Source organism: Peromyscus leucopus, chromosome 6 (genome assembly GCF_004664715.2).
Source record: "Peromyscus leucopus breed LL Stock chromosome 6, UCI_PerLeu_2.1, whole genome shotgun sequence".
Lineage (NCBI taxonomy): Eukaryota > Metazoa > Chordata > Mammalia > Rodentia > Cricetidae > Peromyscus > Peromyscus leucopus.
The window spans coordinates 128,702,764-128,723,820 of record NC_051068.1 but is presented as its reverse complement, the minus strand read 5'-3'; the positions used below and the strand labels follow the sequence as shown (position 1 = coordinate 128,723,820).

General features: G+C 40.3%; 1 long non-coding RNA gene across 1 annotated transcript in view; it reads left to right on the top strand.

The window, feature by feature from the left end:
- The window catches only part of LOC114702489, a 36,030-nt gene extending 16,335 nt beyond the window's left edge, over positions 1-19,695 (top strand). The window contains exons 3-9 of the long non-coding RNA XR_005091869.1: positions 2,197-2,299; positions 4,729-4,929; positions 6,192-6,766; positions 9,452-9,581; positions 13,452-13,586; positions 15,521-15,748; positions 16,349-19,695. This is a non-coding gene — a long non-coding RNA (uncharacterized LOC114702489). The remainder of the gene's footprint in view (positions 1-2,196; positions 2,300-4,728; positions 4,930-6,191; positions 6,767-9,451; positions 9,582-13,451; positions 13,587-15,520; positions 15,749-16,348) is intronic.
- Positions 19,696-21,057: the final 1,362 nt, after the last annotated feature.

Below are 21,057 nucleotides of genomic sequence, written 5' to 3'. Positions count from 1 at the left end.
TCCCTCTAAGATGCATTAAAAAAAAAAAAACTAGGAATAAATTTCTATACACTAGGAAGTGAGTACTATCTGAGAAAATGCTGGAGAAGTAGTATGTCTGTGTAGGGAGAGGCTGGAAAAGGGGCATTGATCTTGTTCCCAAATGGCATAAAAGAGCAAAGAAGAAGCTAAAAATAGAACAGTCAAAGAGAAATAGAAGCTATGGTGATATTTTAGTTGTACTGAAATGTGATTTTATTTGTATGTTAATAAATAAAGTTGCCTGGGGGTCAGAGCTAATAGCAAGCCATAGCAGAGCTGAGCGTTCGTGGCACATGCCTTTAATCCCAGCACTTGGTTGGCAGAGCTAGGTAGATCTCTGTGTGGTCAAGGATACACCCAGCATTGGAGACATACGCCTTTAATCTCAATACCATAGAAGACCTGGAGGGCTGTACAGACAGGCAGTGACGAGGCAGTCATGTGGTTGGGTTTACAACCAATGAGAAGGCAGAACAGAAATTCTATATAAAGACAAACAGACAAGAAGTTGGTCTCTTTCGGAGAGGTCTCTTGGCTGAAGAGGCTAGCTGCGGCAGGTGGGTAAGGCTCTTAGCTTTGATCTCTTGGCTTTCTTCTTTGCATTGGTTCTGGGTTTCTTATTTAATAAGACGGTTGGTTACATCTACAAGAAGCTTCAAAGAGAATGTGGCATGATTGGGAATTGGGATATGGGTGGAGTTAAGCAGGTAGATTCCCAGCCATTTAGAGATACAGCCCAAGTTTCACAAGCCATGAACATAGGCAGCTGATTCCAGAGGGGTTTACACAATCAGAAGCAAGGAACATTGTTGTGTAGGACTATACAGTTCAAGATACACAACCATCTGATTTCAGCTACTTTCATCCCTCTAACCATGATGATGTACATGGATATTTAGCTATGTTGGTTTGGAGACTGGATGGGAGAATATCTTGACAGATAACAGCAGAGACAATGGGAATCTCACCATTTAAAGGAGACATGTCTGAGTCACCTCTTACAAAATTTACATGTTACCTTGCTGTCTAGTGATATGGTGGCTTTGGAACAAAAAAGATCAGCAGTAGAAAGTGAGCCCATAGTTTTGTTTTGTTTTTTTACTTCCATTCAATGCTACATGGATGCCTAGTCCTCAATATGTATGTCTTGATTGTGTGGTTTCTAGGAAAAAAACCAGTTCTAGGAACACTAAACTTTGTCTCTAAAGTTTAATTTTATAGTTTTTGTCCAGTATGAGCTTTAGGAGTTTATCTAGGAGATTTGTTAGGGCAGACACAGAGCATCTGTGGTTAGTGGCAGGAAACAACCTTGAACAGGAACCTGTGTAGGGCACAGCTCATGGAGCTCTGCAGATGTGCTGAGAAAACCTAGGGACAGATCTGCGTGTGATCTGTTTCTCTCCTGTGGTGCTGAAGGGTGCTCTTTCCCTACACCAGTCCTCCTTCCAGGATGCTGGTGCAGTGGCTCCACAGCACATGGTAAGTTACAGTCTCCCTTTGCTGTGACAGGGCAGCCATCTACCTCTAGCTCTGAAAACCTACTATGGGAAGCTATCTCCCTATTTGTCACTTTTCTCTGTATGATGTTGTTAGTCAACAATATAGTTGTGTATCTTTGCCTTGTGCAAGGTGAATTCCTCATGCCTTCTCTCCTAGTAGCTATAATCATCAACTTGACACAACCTAGAGTCATCTGAGAGGAAAGCCTTGAAATTGAATAGTTTCAAGCTCAGATTGGCCTGTGGATATATCTGTGGGACAGTGTCTTGATTGTTAAGGCTCAATCTACTGTGGGTATCACATCAATAGGCAAGTGGTCTAGGGATGTATAAGAAAGCTAGCTGAGCTTTTGCCTTTGAGCAAGCAGCAAGCAGTGTCCTCCATGGTTTCTGCTTCAAGTTCCCTCCTTGAGGTTCTGTCTTGACTTCCCTCAATGATGGACCATGACATATATATATATATATATATATATATATATATATATGCTATATAATATATAATAACACACATATGTATCATATATATGCTAGATAAATCCTTTCCTTTCCTAAATTGCTTCTGGTCAGAATGTTTTATCACAGCAACAGAATGAAATGATAACACTCCTCATTTCAGAAATAGAATACACATTAACAAACATTACTGAATACTTACTTATGGTTGGTGTCTCCTTAGTCACAGAGGATACAATCAAGCAAGTGATGGCCACATTTTGAGGACTTCACATTTCAGTTGAATCAGATCTCAGAACATTCTGCAGAGTAAATTGAGCATAAAGGTAATAACGAGGGTCCATAGCACTAGTTTTTAGACTGCTCTGCATTTTAAATGTTTTACTGCTTGCTCTTGTGATGATTCATTTTTGTCCACTTGACACAAATTAGAGTTACCTGGGAAGAGGGAACCTCAATTGAGAAATTGACTGTAACAGATTGAGCTGTGTGTATGTCTGTGGGGGGCATTTTCTTGACTGATAGTTGATGTGAAAGGTCCCCGTGGGCAGGTGATATACAAAAGCAAGGAGTCATGAGGAGTACATCAACAGCATTCCTCAACGGTCTTATCATCAGTTCTTTTTTAGAGTATTATTTTATTTTATATGTATGGGTGTTTTACCTGCGTATACAATGGTGCATCACATGCATGCCTGATTCCCACAGAGGTCAGAAGAGGGCATCAGGTCTCCTGAAATTGGAGTTACAGATGGTTGTGAGCCACTGCGTGAATGCTGGGAACTGAACCTGGGTCCTCTGGAGGAGCAGCCAGTGCTGTTAACTGCTAAGCCATCTCTGAAGCCACCCCACTCTGCTTTAGTTCTTGCTTTCATAGTCCTGTCATGAATTCCTGCCTTGGTTTCCCTTGGTGAGGAGATGTGACCTGGGTAAACTGAAGTAAAACTTTTCTTTCCCAGGTTGGTTTTGATCTGTGTTTATTAAAGTGACAGAAAGTAACCAGGATGGCTCCTGTCAGGATCTTGCAATAACTTACTATTTGTTTGAATTTTAATTAAGAAGTTTACATTGTAGGCATATCTCATACTCCTTCATCCATTCCTCAGCTGAGGACACTTAGGCAGTTTTCACATCTTGACCATTATAAACAATACTGTGACGAACACAGGAATGTATGCATTTCTTTAATATCCTGCTTTCAGGGCCAGAGAGATGGCTCACTGCACAAAGGCACTCGATGCTGAGTTCAATCCCTGGAATCCATGTAGTAGAAGAAGAAAAACTGATTGCTCAAAGCTATTCTCTGATCTTAAAATGTTTCATGTGCACCTCAACACACAGATAAATGGAAACGGTGCTGGGTTCAGTTATTTTGGATGTATTTTCAAATATAATTTATGGATTTTTTGAAAATAGATTTTCTGTACAAGATATTTTGATTAGTTTCCCTTCTCTCAATTCCTTCCAGATCTTCCCTACTTCCCCACCCACCCAAGTCCACACCCTTTCTCTCTCTCCTTCATTAGAATACAAACAGACTTCTAGAAAATAAATAAAATAAGATAAAGTAAAAAAAAAATTCAGAATAGCATAAAACAAACAAAAAGAAAAAAAAGTGGAAAAAAAGCACAAGAAACGCATGCCAATGCTAGGACCCATACATACAGTCACTTGTCTGGGATGTTTTTATTTTATTTTATTTAACTTACAGATCTTTTGCTTATATATTATGGTTTCTGATTTCATGTAATTTTAATTTATTTTGTGGAACTTCAAACCCTTTTCCTAGTGGATGCACCATTTATATCCACATCCCCAGTTTACAGGTGTCTTTTTTTGCTCATGTCCTCACCAACACTCATGCCTTTGATGATGGCCATCCTAACAAGTGTGATGTGGCGTCTTGCTGTGGCTTTGGTTTTCATTCTCCCAATAACTGTAGATGCTGAGCATCTGCTCTGTACCTTCCAGCCATTTGCATATTGTCTTCAGAGACAATTCAAGCCACTTGCTCATGTCTTCTTGGGGCTTCGATATCATTTTGCTGTTGAGCTGTAGGCATTCCACATATGGTTTGGCCACCAATCCCTGACCATATACATGGTTTTCAGAGTTTCCACACCTTCTGGTGCCCTACTGTGTGTGGTTGTTTCCTCTGCTGTGCTGGAGCCTTTGGATTTAAAGCCATCCTGCCCACATAATTTTGCCTTTTCTATAACATCTCCATATTGTTTGTCAGCCCCATGTATGAAGCTTTTCACTTGCATTTTCTTTGAGGAATTTCACAATTTCCATTCTTGTATTTAGAATTTTTAATATATTGTTGTGTGTGACATAAACATAGTGTTAAATTTCATTCTTTTATATAAACATTTAATCTTCCCAGAACACACACAGTTATAAAGCAAAACAAGGTAATCCTCCCATACTTAATATGGTGGATGAACCTGGAAGACATTATGGTAAGTTGTTGTAGCCCAATAGGTTTCCTAGTGGCTGTACCCAGCACGACTGCATAAAAGGTTGACTGGACCATGGGCCTGGGTACCAGGTGTTTGTAAGGGTCTACACTTGACTGTAACTAGCAAGGGGGAGGTCTTTTGCTCCACCCCTTGGCATTGTTATAAATAGACTTTTGGGATAAAGTTCTGGGCCGGTGGATAAGGATCCAGGCCCACCCGAGTCTGTCCTGTGTTTTCTCTCTGTTTCTCTCCCCTCTATTTCTAACTAAGTCTCTTATTTCTCATTCCTCAAGAGTCTCTGGGGGTAAATAATGGTGGAGGCTAGTCCCCCATAGGAAGTGGAATAAGCCAACCCCAGAAGGATGAATACAGCAAGATTTACTGCATATGAAGTATCAGAACAGCCAAATCAAGAAACAAAGAGTGGAGACAGCTGGACTGGCAGTGGAAAGCAAGGAAGTGCTATCCATGGTGTGCGAGGTTCAGTTGGTGAGGTGAGTAACTTGTGCAGATCTGCTGGGTGGTGAGGTATTCTTTTTCAGCAGTGAGCCACGAATTTAAAACTTTAGGAGTTGGGTGTCATTGCTAGTGAGCTCACACAAAACATGTATGTTGAATGAAATAATTAATAAGTTAATTAATTATCCTACACTTAAAGATATGCATGAGGGTCTGCGCCTATAATCCAAACCCAAATATTATTGTTCTTACTGTAACTTATCCAACCTACCTTGAAAAACTAAAGCTATAACTCATAATGGAATGCATAGATCCATAGAACTCAAGGAAAACATATTAAAGAGACCTCACTGGGGTGGAGAACAGTTAGAATAGAGGTGAGTTTCCAAAGATCAGAAGAGGAGTTGCCCATGATGAAGCATTTGCTGCAGAGTTGGATTCGTGGCCCAGAGATGATGTATCTTCACGGGGCTGAGAGACATCATTTCTGAGCTCAGCCTATTGAGAACTTCATGGTTTCTCTGTCTTTCTTCTTAGATCTCGGAGTCCCATAGTGCCTACCCTCTAGACATTAGCACCGGTATAAGTGGTGAATTTATAGACAAATAGAAGCAATGCATACTAAGTAAACCAAACTTCTGTTTTGCTTTGTGCTTCCCAAGTACAGGGTAGAGTTGGATGCATACAATTATGTGTCCAGCAGGTGTCAGCATTGGGCTGCTTCTACTCATTCAGTTGACTCCATAGTATCTTCAAAGGACCATCAATATTCAGCATGGAGCATACTGAGATGTGAAATAGCAGGTGCAGCGAATCTGTGGTGAGGATGCATTTAATGGGTGAAGGATTCAATATTCCATCCACTAAGCAAACAACTGTATATAATATCCCATCTGTAGCTTTTTTTTTTAACTATGTCCATTAAAAAAAAATCAATTTATTTCAAAATACCAGTATCCTACTTTGTAGAAGATAGCTTTATACAATTAGGTGACAAAATGGATTAAAGCCATTGACAGAAATATAAATATTTGAGTAATTTTAGGTTGCATCTGCTACATCAGAAAGAAACACAGAAGGATAAAAAAAGTCTCTTTAAGATATAATTTCAATCATAAAGTTTTTGGCAAAATAGATTTCTTAAAGTCACTCTTCCCTCCCAATACTAAGAATCTCTATCATTTTGAGCAGATTAAAACCACTTCTGGTAATATGCATCAATGAAGCTAAACGGATGGTTGACCAACTTCAGGTGAAATGTTACTGGATAATTCAAACCCACTGGATTGTTTTGCAGGTAGTCAGCACATAGAACACAGCTGTCCTGGAACACATTTCAGTCCATGGCTGTGCAAGAAGGTCAGGCCTTGCACCAGATGTAAATTGACTAATGTGTTCCTTAACTGGTGAGTCTGATGGGCCCAGCCTCTGTAGAATCACTGTATATAAGCCTATAGCTGTGCATACAGCACCTTCATATGGACACCAAGAACCAAAGAGGCAGAGTGACTGGCGTGAGGCTCAGAGTGGGTATGGGGTACCAGTCTGCTTTCCATGGTCCCTTATTTTGGAACAAAAGATAAGACATGAAGAAATTCTACTGTTGGTTACAGGAAGAACTAAAAATTATCCTTGCACCCAAGGACCTTAGATAGAAGGATATTTGAGAAGCAGAAGCAGTTATAGTTCCTCAAATGACATTTTCACAACTCCAGGAGCCATGGTATTCCTGAGGTATAGACCAGGGACACTTGGTTATCAAGCACCTTCATAGCTCTTATATACTGAGCTGTTTCTTGTTTGAAAACTCTTTCAGGAACCTTGTGAGTCAAACTCAGAAACAAAGCTTCATGACTAAAGTCAAACTGACAGGTATACATTTACATATTTTGCTTTTCTTTTTCTTAAATTTGAGGATAAATCTATCTCAATATTTACCAAGTGCTAGTAGTGTTTGTATCACAATTGTCTAAGGGATTAGGATTCAGAAGATTTTGGGTGCCTAAAGAAAAGAAAAATAAACAACAAAAACATCAATTTCAGGCACAAAACCAAAGGGGCAGCTGATCTATCCTACAACTACAGTGTCTCACCATGAGACCAATAAAATGCACTCTGTTACTATGATGAATGTGACTTCAGCCTTGTAAGAGAATCACATTAGATAGTTCATATAGAAATCAAAACTGTAACCACAACACCATTTACAGTCTTTCCTCATGCACAAAACCCTTAACAATGTGCAATGACTCCATTCAAAGTGAGTGAGTGACTTGAGGCATCAGCAGTGTGTATCTACAGTCATATTACTATGTTAAAAATGACATTCAAAGCATGATCCACTTCACATTTTGTTAGGTGCATTTCAATGATCATGTAATATACTGTTTTCTAGAAATGATGGCTTTGTCAATCTTTCCCTTGCTTTTATCTGAATGATGGCAAAGAAGACCGTTTTTATGGACACTATGTAATATTCCCCACCATCTTTTTTCATCTCCTTGGGGCACTGCCGAGAAACACATTAGGTCATAACTCAGTACTGGAGGAAAATTCTGATGATGAACCTTACTTTTTCAAAGACTCACTGACATTAATCTGCCACATGTGATCACTGTGTGTGAGATTGAAGATGGTATTTCAGGTCTGTGTACCAGAACAAGCCCATCATAGGACTCCCTCAAATCACAGGAGAGGCCTCTCAAGGCCTCAAGTAGGAGCAGACATGTGGGAAGGTTCCAGGGATGAAAATTACCTGCTTTTCCAGTTCATTGTGCCAGGATCAGTGACAAAAATTATTTTGTATTTCCTGGATTTCTGTGGCCTGGATTTATCACATCTGTGGGAAGAAGAAAATGTGCTTTAGGATCCAAATATATTTGCATTTGGATTATCTGGGAAGCATTCAAAATGATACCTTTGGCACACATTCAACACTTTAGCACTTGCATGCTCAGGAAGAAGAGTGTGGGTGGAAAGACAGGAGATGGTTTTGTAGCAGTCACTACCCTTTGTGTGATGGGCTTTAGAAACAAACCAACTTCACGTTTGAATGAAATCGGGCAGATTTTTTTCAGACTTATTTTATAGGCTTTAAACATTTAACAGCTAGGTTTTCTGTATTTGAGTCTCCACTTATCCTTTCCAACATGTGTCAGTGTATGTGTGTGTGTTGTGTGTGTGTGTGTGTGTGTGCAGTCATGTGCCTGCAAATGTATATTTATGTATAGGTTTATGTGTGTGCTTGTGTGTTGCATGTGGTGTGTGTTTGTATAGGCCAGAGATCAATCTTTGATGGTGTCATCAAAATCTCTCACTGGGACCTAGGACTCACCCATTAGGCTAGGGTGGCTGGCTGACTGGCTGGCTGGTGAGCCCCATGGTTCCTCCTGTCTCCATCTCCCAGCACTGGGATTACAAAGGACAACTTTCATGTGTGTTCTGAGGAATGAACTCAGGTCCTCATGAAAACACTTTACCTACTGAGCCATCTCCCCAGCCACCAACACAAATTATTTCAAGAACTCCACCAGTCTTGTCTTGCTGCTTTTTATACAGGACACTTTCTTTGGAGTCAGAAACCCACAAATTGTCAGAATAATTAGAGACTTGGGAGTTAAGACTTCTGAAAATCAAATATTTTCTTACTTAGAGCATGAATTCCACTTTTTATATTAGATTTTGATCAGCTTCTCACATTCTTTCTCAATGGATATTGGATATTGATTATAAGGTTGACAGTAATGATGGGATGTAATAGATATAGTCTCATGAGAAGAATGTGGGTCAGTGCTCAGTGTCTCACTGTTATCTAGAGAATCATCTAGATACTGTTGTGCTGTTGGGATATATTCTGTAGGGTCAGTCTGTTGGGTTTTTACTGTTAATGGAAGTGGCCTCAGAAGATGGTTTTTGTTTTTGCTGCCATTCACTGAGGAATGTGTATGTGTGTATGTGTCTGTGTTTGTGCATGCATCTGTTTGTGTGCATATGTGTGGTGTGTGTTTGTATGTGCATGTGTGTAGGTATGTGTGGTAAGTGTGCATGTGTGTTTATGTGTGCATGCATTGGCCTTTGTGTGTGTGTGTGTGTGTGTGTGTGTGTGTGTGTGTGTGTGTGTGTATTTCTGTGTTGAGGCTTGGGGGGTTTAGGACATCTTATGTATAATATATTCATCATAAAAGCAAAAGGTACCTGCCTACATTTGTATTTGGCACTAATTTTTAAAAGCTTGATTTTCTTTGCAAATCTCCGATCAGTACTTCATAATAAAGATCAAGTGGCTGACTTCTGCACAACTGTCCAGATTGCTGTAGTGGATTGGTGTGGCTATGCCTTTATAATCCTGAAGACTCTACTTAGAATCATAAGGAAAATAAATAGATTTTAAATATATTTTTGCCATGTTCTTCAAATGTTGCTTTAAAAATGACAAATGATAAAATATCCACCTAGCTATGGCTGCTTTTGGTTCTGATAAGGTGCCCTTCTTTAATACCCTGCTTCTCTCCCTTCTCTCCCTCTGCTCCTCTGTTCCCCTCTACTCTCTCTCTGCAGAGCTCATTATGACAGCAGCCAGGAGACCTGGCTCTTGAAGACAGCACCGTAATAAGCACCAAAGGGCTGTTCTAAGAACAGTTCTACACAGTGAATACTGGAGTGGAGGCCTGTTCTGGGATTTTCCTATGTATATTCTTTTACATTTTTTAACATGTGGAGATTATTTTCTGTGTTTGAATGAGACCAATCACATCTCCACCTATGATGAACACATGATGATGATCATTTTGGAATCATTTTAATGTGAACATGAAATAATTATTTACTAAAAAGATAAACCAATGTTGCATAATTGTTATTATTATTTATTTAAAATACAAAGAAAAGGTGACTATATTTTTTTAAATAAAAATTAACAATTTCTTACTAAGGGGTAAACAGTGATTAGAGGTTTACAGTCAAGTCTAAGGCACTGTGTGTAGACTGCTTTCAGTCCCAGTCAGGGGATAAGCCCAGATGTCATTGTTGGGAAATGAAATATATTCTAGAGTCAGTCATGTGGTTGCCAAGTCATTAGGTTGCCAAGAACACTCCATGTCAACTGTCACACAGGCCTTCACAGCATGGAGGAGGTGAAGGAAGACCCCCCCCCCCAGCAGCAGGCAGTGGTGCTTCTTAAATACAGGAAGCAGAATTCAGACACTGGTGTGTTTGGTTCTGGAAATCTTTCTTAATAAACAACAGTGATAGCCATTAACACCCCTTCATTTTAAGTCAGTCTCCTCATCTGAGTAGTGTAAAATTCCATGGGAAACTTTACAAGAAGTGATAACTTTAGAGGAGATACACCATTAAGTACCACACATCCTTAATCATTTTATCCTTTGCAATAATAATTCAATCTCTCAAGCAACATTCATCAACATCAAAGACCCCTAATAGAGTTCTGTTTGCCCTGGAATTGTAATGGTCTCCTGTATGTTTCTTAATCATCTACCCTCAACCTTTCTGCCAGGAAACTTCTCTACTTGAATAGCTTCTTGAGAGTGAAGCTTTATTGAGATATAGATTTTTCTCACTAAGAAATTAACAGTAATTAATTTTGCTCATTAAATACTTTGCTATTCTGTCTATTGGGTTAATCTGAATGTATACATCAAATTTAAACTTTCTTAGCCCCAAAGGAGGCTCTATGCTTATGACTTAAGTTAGTTCATGAGCTATTCACTATTCATGTTCCACCCATGGACCAACAAACTTAAAATGTAAAATTTTAATTTTTTGAATACAAGAGACAGAATAGACATCCATGATTCTGTAGGAAGACGTGTCTTCTATAGTACAAAAAGCAGTCAAGCAGCCTCCAGACCTTCTCTTCCCAGGAGAATGTGATACCAGGCATCGAATAGAGCTGATTTCACTTACTTAAGCTCACATTTTGTGACACTGCCATGTTTAAAGTTGTTTATAGTTAACAAGCTTGGGGATGTTACAGAGGTTGTGTATACCTCAGTACACATGTTCTCTCACACATGTGGTACTGTAAACACTGCACCTCATGCTCATTTTCATTATAGCTGTTTTTAGCTTGATGCTGTGGATGGTGATTCTTTGTTCTGTAGTTAGGATTATTCTAAACGTAACTTTCTCTAGAGCCAAAGACTCAAGGGTAATTCGCTCCTCAGTGGATCCCAGAAAACATTCTATGGACATGAAAAAAGCATTAGACAAAGCCAGTGTATAAAATCCAGCTTCGTCAAGCAAGTTACCACTCTTTGTAGTTGGGTAACTGTAGGGACATGTGAAGCATGCACCCCAGAATTAGCCTCTTGTCTGTTCTGTCCTGTAGGTCCTTATTATCAGTGCCTCTGTGGTTCATTAATTCCCCTGTACATCTGGCCAGGCCCCATGCATAAGCCTGGGGTTAGGGTAACAGATGCTGCTGGGAGTGGACAGTGAATGTAGACCACATATGGGAGGTCACAGACAGCATCTGCTTCCTTAGGTCAGAGAGGTAAGGTTCAAAGACCTTGGCTCCATTTGGAATCAGGATAAAATCATGGTTTATACCAAGGTGAAGTCTCACAGCCAGATTATAAGGCGAATGTTACATAGAGCAGACTTAACTTTGGAAATATGTAAGGAAGATGTCTTTTTAGATATGGGAACACAGCTTTTTAACAGATCCAGCTTCTGGGTTCATGTTCAGGATGGGCACACTGTACTGTTTCTGTCCCCAAGTTTTGAGGGACTTGCCTTCCTTCCATATAGGAGCAATGTTATGTGAAGAAAACTATATTTGAACATTAAGATCACACTCATTTTTTGAGATGCCCATGAGACTTGAGACTGAAGAAACACCATAACTCTTGTTTTCACACTTAATTTAGGAGGTGCTTCTTGGGTGCATGGTGAGTGGAATCACCCTCACTGCTTAACTTCTTTCTCAAGGGGACTGAAGTAATTAGATGCAACTTAAATATGCATATGATGTGACTATATATATAAACAGACTTAATATATATACATATATATTATTTTTTATATATTGTATACACAACAAAAACATATATATACATATATATATATATATATATATATATATATAAAACAGACTTAATAGAATCATCAATGTTCACTCTTTGGATGTAATTGGAAATAGTTGTGTGCTTGGAAGTGGAATGAATTCTAATCACCTCTGCTATTAATAGCAATCAGTTAAAACTCTTTTTGACATCATAAGTTCAAGAACTAAACATGTATAATGGTTTAGCCATTAAGAGGTAAACTTTAGACTCTGCTCTTCACAATGTAGGAGAAGGATTAGGAATTCAAACAGTGCTCATTTCCAGTGAGATGTAGAAGCAACTGCAGGTTTTAAGAAAATCTTATTTTCACGAGTGGACATTACAGCAAGCTAACCAGACTGGAGTAGGAGTAAGAGAAAATGAAGAGAGACAATCAAAGAGAGAAAATACTTCAGATGCTCAACACCTCACAAGGGCATCTGTTGACCTGTTATTCAGAAGTGGAAACTAAATTGTTGTAAGGAGAACAAGAACTAATTGTTGTAAGATCCTCATATAACTGCCTAATAACTTTCACTGTCCTCAGCAGTAGACATCTACTCTGCTAGCTAATTTTACTCTGGATGGATTATTAGGATAACGGAGTGTGCTGGGACTCTGGGATGCACATCACCCAGAACCCTTTTGGTGTTCCTAGGTACCAGAGCAGTGTTTCTCAAAATGTGCATTAAGACACTTTGGGGGTTGAATGACCCTTTCACATGGGTTGACTAAGACCATTGGAAAACACAGATATTTACATTGTGATTCATAACAGTGGCAAAATTACAGTTATGAAGTAGGAACAAAAATAATTTTAAGGTTGGAGTCATCACAACATGAGGAACTAGGAAGGCTGAGAAGCACTGTACCAGAACAATGTCTGCTGTACAGGGGGAGTTAATAGTTAGCTTTTGGTTGGTGTGCTAAGGAGACACCTTGCTGAGTTCCTCAACTTCCAAGTTCTAGGGGCTGCTTTTGAAAGATGTCAGCACCTGGCCATAGAAAATGAGGTTCTGAGATCTTTAACCCAGTGAGTTAATGCAATGTGGAAAAGTATAGTGGAAGCTACATTGGGTCATGGAGAAAAAAATTCTGTGAGAGGAAATAAATGATTCAGTTTTCCAAATTCAGCACTAGTCTTGAGTGAAGATGGTTCTGCAAGAACGTGAGACAGAACCTGAAGGCATTTTGTACCCCTGGGTGTGTCTCTGGGCCTCTATTCTGTGCCATTCAAAATGTGTCACCCAACTGTCATTTTTAAAAATTCTCTTTATTTTTTGAGATTATAATATAATTACACCATTTCTACCTTTCTTGCCACCTGTCCCAATCCCCCTTCATACCCCTTCTTGCCCTCTTTCAAATTCATGGCCTCCTTTTCTTCCATTAATTGTTGTTACATGTATATGTATATGCTTGTATATACGTATATATTCCTAGACATAACCTTCCAATTTATATAGTGTTACTTGTATGTATGTTTTCAGGGCTACTTTTTGGTACTGGAAAACCAGTTGGTGTGCTCTTCCATGGAAAAGAATATTTCTGGGGAATGCCATTATTTTCTTGTATTCTTACTTTTGACTCTTGAGATAACATTCCAGGACCTGGGCACAAAGGAGGTGAGTGAGAGAGTCCTCTAGCCACTTTCTAGATTGTATATAGATACTTTCCATGAGGAGGAAGTGATAAACTTCAAGCAGGTTCTGCCTTAGCAGGTGCCCTGCTGCTGTGCTTCAGCTCTGCCCTCTGCCTGGGGAATGCAATGGCTCCTCTGTGGCCTCTCTGCCTTAGGACTTCTTCTTGGGCTCTGGCTGTCCACTGCTTACTGTGCTGTCCTGTGACACCATGCTGGTGCTTGGTGTCTCCAAGGCTGGTGGCCACCACACACCTTTAGATCCTGTGACAAATGACTCCCAGGCTCACTAAAGAATCCCCCACAAAGTGCTCCAGCACTCAGGTTCTATCTTATATGATATGCAAAATGGAGAAAGCCTTGGACTTGGGTTCAGGTTTGAGTATACGCGCTATCTGGGCACATGCCTTCATCCCTTCTCAGAAACCTGTATCCATGCCATCCCCAATTCACAGCATAATCTTTGCATGTGGCTTTTCTGGTAACAGTCCTTCTGCTTCTGTCTCAGCAGTAATGATGAGGACTAATGCTTAGAAGTACCTCAGTGCCTTGAAGCATTCATCTATAGAAATAAGAGCTATGGTTTCCTAAGACTTAAAAAAGGAGAAGTTTTCTGATCTTGAGCAAATGGTTACCTTCCATGTGTTACCTGGTCAATGCTAGTGGCTTGTTAAAAAAATAAAGGGCAAAGGAAGGTTAACAGTATAGAAAGGACAAGGAGATGCTCTGACTTTTCAGTCTTACTGCCAGTTGGTGACAGAGGCAGCGCCGGCCCATGAGCTTAGTTTCCTTTAATAAATAGATAATTAATTTTAACAGTTAGAACCTTTCTTCATTTCTTAATGGGTGGCAGGTTCTGTTATGAGTAATGCTAATATCAGATATGGTGGAGGCCAAAAGACAGGCCCAGTCCAGTTCTTAATTCCCTCTAGTTCTCTACTACATCCTGGTGTGACCTTCTTGTGGGAGGGGCTTGCTTCTCTACACTTGATTGTGTCTTTCCTTGGTCAGTGACTGGCAGGTGAAGAGGCCAGTGTACTGTCCCTAAACATAAACCAGAAAGGCTTTGAATGATTCTGTTTCCTTGGTGGTGCCCACCAGCACCACAGAAGATGCTCTTCAGGAGGAGTGACAGTCCATGAACCTGCATCCCCTCTGACAGCAGCCTTTAGGAGTATCCGCCACCACAGCTGGAATCAGGAGCACTTCTGCAACCAGACCAAGGCAGCAGCCCTCACTACTCACGATTTTCACTGAAGCCTAAGAGTTGGGATAGGCAGTACTGCATTGGTAATAGCTTATAGATGCACATAGGTCATGCTATTTAATATTTCTAGTTTATGGATCAGGAGACTTTGAGGCATGGAGGCCAGGCCATCTGCAGTTGCACAGTAGTGGAAAGTAGGTTCTAGGATTTGAATTCAAGCATACTGTCTCTATGGGGAAGAGTTCTTCATTTGTCATTTATTAAAATTAATTCTAAGCTAAATTTAATTGTTAAGGAAGTCTTTTTGATAATAGAAGTAGAAAGGCACAAAGGCACACGCTGTATAAAAAATCTGCAGGATTTTAAAGTTATGTGTTCCTGGATTTGAATCTCAACTCTCACACATTATGTGAATTTTCTGATGACTGCTAACTGCTCAGAAGAATGACAAGGACGTGGACTACTTTATGAGTATTAAATAACTCCCACCCATTGGACATCTGATCAGTGAGATGTGGCTCTAGATGCTCAGCATGCTGATATGAGTAACACTCACTAAAATTACACAGTCCAGAGCAAAAGCAGGTGGTGCCCAGCAAGTAAAGAAATGGAGAATGTGTGGCATCAGGGTCCTAATCCACGTGTTAGTTAGAACCTTGCAGGCAGCACTTTGCTTGCTTGCTTACTGTAGAGATTGGCTCATGTAATTGCAGGGCCTGAGAAGTCTGTACTCAGCCAAACTCGAGATGTAGAAGAGATGGTGGTGTGGTTTCACCGGAAGCCCAAAGTCCTGAGAACAGTGGGTCTCATGGTGTGAGCTCCAGTCTGCATCTGAGCCTCATGTTCCAGCTTCAGACACTGTCCCAGAAATCCTGTCTTATCCCTCTATCCTGATCACTCTGCATGAAGTCCCATTGCATGGAAGAGAGAAATATACACTGGTGAGTTTACAATTCAAGTGTGAGTCTTGCTTGGGCCTGGGCAGATGGATCAGTCAGCAAAGAACTTGATGTACAAGCTTGTGGACCCAAGTTAAGCCTTCCAAAACACTGAAAAATGCTGGATTGTCAGTACACACGTATAATCCCAGCTCTGGGGAGGCAGAGACAGGGAGATCCCTGGAGTTTGCTGGCTAGTAGGTCTTGCAGAATTGGTGAGCTCTAGGTTCAGTGAGCAACTCTTATCAAAAAATAATAAGAGGGAGCAATTGGGGAAAACACCTGATGATCAGCTCTGGCTTCCACACACAAGCATGGATACACATACACACCAAAACTCAAATACAAAAGTCAACCTTACAACAAACCATTACAGCCACATGCAGAATAATGTTTACCCTGACCCTCTGGCTTCCCTGTGGCCCATGCAGATTGGCATGCAGAGTGACATGTCACTCTTTGACTTGGGAAGTCGCCTGGAGAGGGTTTCCAGAGGGAGCTGAGAGTTATACTGAGTTTTAGAGAAGACAGCATGGATGAAATATTGGGTGGCATGTATTGAGTACTCAGTAAAGACTGGTTTCTCTCCTATCACCTTTACAGGTCATGAGAATAAATACTATTTACTGCCAAGCAAGAACTCTCTGGGACACAGAGCATGGATGATTCCCCTGCCTTCTATGTCAAAGGAAAGAATTGCTGATTCCTGTTGAGGGGGAGGTGACTTCTGTGGTTTGTTTATAATTGTTCAGCATAGTTCCATCCCAAACAGAATGCTTTCTGGTGTTTTAAAACCTCAAATTGCTTTTTACTTATGAAGAGAATTTACAGTGAGTTATGCTATAATGTAATCTAACCTGCTGAGGACATTCCCAGACACATCTTTGCTCCCTTGAGGGGAAGCTGTGAGGGTAGACTGGTAATTGCTGTAACAGGATCAGCATGGGGGAGATTGATCACACCTAGGAAAGTGACCTCTTCTAGGAACTTTGCAAAAGGCACACCTTTCCTGTTGATTGATTACACATCAGGGTGACCAGCCCTGGCTGAGAGGCTCAGTGTGTTACTCACCTTCTGCTGGCACATGCACTTTTTTTTTTTGTTGTTGGTGTTCATGCAAGATTGATGTGGAGCAGCTGTAGTTGGAAGGGCCCAGAAATTCATACCATGAAAACACAGCTAGCTTTGAAAGGAAAAAGGAAAAGAGATTTATTATCCACAAATACAATTACAATAAGCTCCATTTAAAATGATGATTAAATTTTTATACATCTATAGAGAGTGGTCCTCTTGCTGAGAAAGGGAGCAAGAGTGCATTCACGAAAGAAAGTCTGCTTCCTTCTACATCCTGAGTACACAGCTCCAAATCTGTGTCAATGGCCAGTCTTGAATCACCAATTCTCATTCCAGATCACAGCTCCCATTTTACTATGGAAAGTCTGTTTACTAAGGCTGCCTCTATCTTGTACTCCACATTGTGTCTCCCTCTGTAACTATCCGAAGATCTGACCCTGAAGTCCTCATGTCTAATCCATTTCCTCTTTTCCTTCTCTCTGTCAGCCCCTTTCCTGCTCCCAAACAATTTGTTGCTCTTTTTCTCAGATCCTTTGTTTTGCTATCCAACACCTCATCCATGTGAAAACCTTCAACTTTAGATCAGTCTGACACCACTTTCTTTCCCTCCTCTCTGCTTAGGAGCTGAGCATTAAAACTAAAAATCAAACAAACATACACCAGATTTCCATTCTGGAAATTAGCGTGATTTGCCTGTCATCAGGAGCAATGAACTCCATGCTTCCCAAGCTTCAGGGAGTGATGCCATCTAACTCCCCACCTATGGATTTCTCATCACCTGTGCTGGATAGTTTTATGTCAACTTGACACAGCTAGAATTATTTGTAAGAAGGAAACCTCAATTAAGAAAACACCTCCATAAGATCCAGCTGTTAGATCAAGTTCAGGCTGCCATGATAAAGTACCATACATGGAGTGGCTTAAACAACAAAACCTTTGTTCAGTGTGTGAAGTTCAAGGTTATGGCAGAATGTGCTGGGGGAAGGCTTTCTCCAGGCTTGTAGATAGCTACTATGTACCCCTCCCCCACCCATGGTCTTTTTTCTAAACACATGCACTTTTCCTCCTCCTGGAACATCATCTCTAGGTAAAAGTGCTACCTTCATGATCTCACTTAATCTAATAACCTCCTAGTGATGGCGCCACCAAAGACAGTGGCACAGGGAGACTGGAACTTCAACATGTCCGATAAGGGGCAGAGAGTCCAGTCCTCAGCAGATCCTAAGTTGAACCAACCAGTTGAGATTAAGTTCCAAATTCAATTAAAGCGAATACTTTACAAAGCAATATTACTTCTGAAATGAGAGAGAATAAGTTACATGTGAAGGTGGAGATGCCCCATGTGGTTGGTTCTTCAAGGAAGGCCCAGCTGCTGAGCGATGCTTGAAGATGGACTTAGTTTAGCATCAGTGCTTTTTCTGCTGAAAGCCTCTTGCTTTAGGGATACTCAATTCCTAGGGTGGTCAAAGTTCAGAAGCACAAGAGATGGCTATTTGGAGATGGCATATGATGGCTCTAGAGGATTCCCAGTGGGTTTATGATCTCATCTCAGCATCTGCTTTCTAAAGAATTTAGCCTGCAACTGGTTTAATCTAGTGTCACATGACTCATTGTCACATAATTATAAAGGGTGATCAAAAATGAAAGAATACAACCAGTTTTGCATCCTCAAAAACACGAGTGCTGCAGCCTGACTCGTTGGATTTATCATTGTTTCCAAGAATGTCTACATTTTTAGTGTAAAAACTCACAATCAAAATTTTGTAAAATTTACATGTGTACATAGCCATTTGTTTACATGCTCTGATTAATATTAACTTGTTTCTTACTCACTAGTGCATAGTTGCATGGTATGTAGACAGTTTCCATATTCTTTTTATTCTCCTCACTACTTTTTTAGCTTTGTCAATGTTAACTTGACAGATACAAATCTGTGTATATTCAGTGTATGCTACTTCATGTTCTGCTTCATGTATATGTGTGTAAGGATGATCATGTAGATTTATATCCCACCATCTCATGTCATAACTTGTTTATTTGTGAGTGATGAGGATATTTAAGATCAACTCCTCAGCCAAATTCAAGCACACAACATATTTCTACTAACTCTACACAGCAAATTGTCATAGGTCTGCATTAGTTATCCATCCTGCAACTGACAGCATGGGTCCTTTGATTACCACTTCTGTACTGTCCCCTAGTCCCAGATCCTGTACCTTCTGTTGTCTTTACTTTGGCTTCTTCAGATCTTTCACATAAGTGAGATCACACAGTGTATACCTTTCTGCTCAAGTTTTCACTCATCATTAGCACCTTCTGGGTTCATCCACATTGTCACAAATAACAACCTTTCTTTTTCTTTTCTAAGGCTAAAAGATATTCTATTGCATATACACATATTTACTTGTGATAGTTCTTTTATCAGTTTACTCATGGACTGACATTTTATCTTTCTCTACTTTTGTGAACAATATTACAATGAGCATGGTGGTGGAACTATTTCTTTGAGGTAACAGTCTTATTCCTTTGGACAGACATACACAGGATTGAGATTGCAAGATAATGTGGTATTTCTGTTTTCCAGTATTTGAGGAATTTCTCTATTGAAAGCATATATTGGCATTCATTGCACACATCCTTAGTCTTTGGGGGCAGTTTAATATTGCCCTTTATACTCTTCCCTAGGTTCTTTTGTCTTCTATGAAATTACCCATTCTTTAAAGTCTGAGACAAATTGTTTTGCAGAATGGAATTCAATTCAGATTTGTTTCTGGTTATTTCTTCATATTTAGTTAGTATTAATAGATAGCACTGTGTCTCTTTGACAATGTTAATGACTAATAGGTCTTTCCACAATAAAGGTTCTTTTACATGAAGCAGGTTTTTTTTTTTTGTTTTTGTTTTTGTTTTTTCGAGACAGGGTTTCTCTGTGTAGCTTTGTGCCTCTCCTGGAACTCACTTGGTAGCCCAGGCTGGCCTCAAACTCACAGAGATCCACCTGGCTCTGCCTCCCGAGTGCTGGGATTAAAGGCGTGCGCCACCACCGCCCGGCTACATGAAGCAGGTTTTGATGAAGATTTACAAAGATGGAAGCTCTTTCTCTCCTATCTGAAGAAGTTCTTTGCTTTATCTCTCAGTTTACCTCTTCAAGTCATTCCACCATCTCCTGACATGTGATGGGGACCTTATCAGAAGATCTGGGGTCAATGAACTTATAAATGGGCATCCATCCCCAATGGAAATGCTTATTCTTAAAAGTAAAAGTTTGTCCTTATCTTTATATTGTGGCTGTTTTTCATCTGATGACATGCAGTCTGACTTAAAATACTTGGACCTTTTCACCCATGGATTTGAGCATGTCTGACCTCTTGCAAACTGTGATATTGCTTGCATCTGTACGTGTCCTCCACAGTATTTAGGAAGTCAAAGGTCAGATGGGCATCTACATCACATAGATCCTTTGTGTCCCTAGAGACCTGTGAAGCAAACCTTAGGAGATGAGAGGCAACACAATGCAGATCACACCTATGGCCTGCACTAAGCTGGGGCTATAAGGATACTGCAGATGGTTGGCACTGATAGAAGAGATGGAAAGAAAAGGCACACATGGTATATGTGGACCTCGAGCTCCTGGCCATCCCATCCCAATGCGAGTAGACTATTTCCTTTTTAAAATTTTATTAAGTTTTTCATTTATTTTACATCCAAATCACAGTTTCCCCTTCCTCTTCTCCTCCTACTCCCACCCCTGCCTCTCCTCTGCCCCATCAATTCGCTCCTCTGTTTCTATTCTGAAACAGGCAGGCCTCCAATGGATGTCAAAAAAGCATGGCATATTAAGCTGAGGTGGAACTAAGCTCCTTCCTTTGTATTAAGGCTGGGTGAAACAACCCAGTATGAGGAATAGGTTCCCAAATGCCAGTCAAAGCATTAGAGAAAGGCCCTGATCCCACAGCTATGAGTCTGGCAGACAGACCAAGCTACACAACTGTCACACATATGTAGAAGACCTAGGTCTGTCCCATGCAGGCTCCATAGCTGTTGGTCTAGAGTCTATGAGTTCCTATTAGTTCAGGTGAGTTGTTTCTGTGGGTTCCCCTGTCATGACCTTGACATCCCTGGCTCATACCGAAGCTCTGGTCAGTACTTGACTGTGGATCTCTGCATCTGTTTCTATCAGTTACTGGATGAAGGCTCTCTGATTGCAATTAGAGTAGTCACCAATCTGATTACCAGAG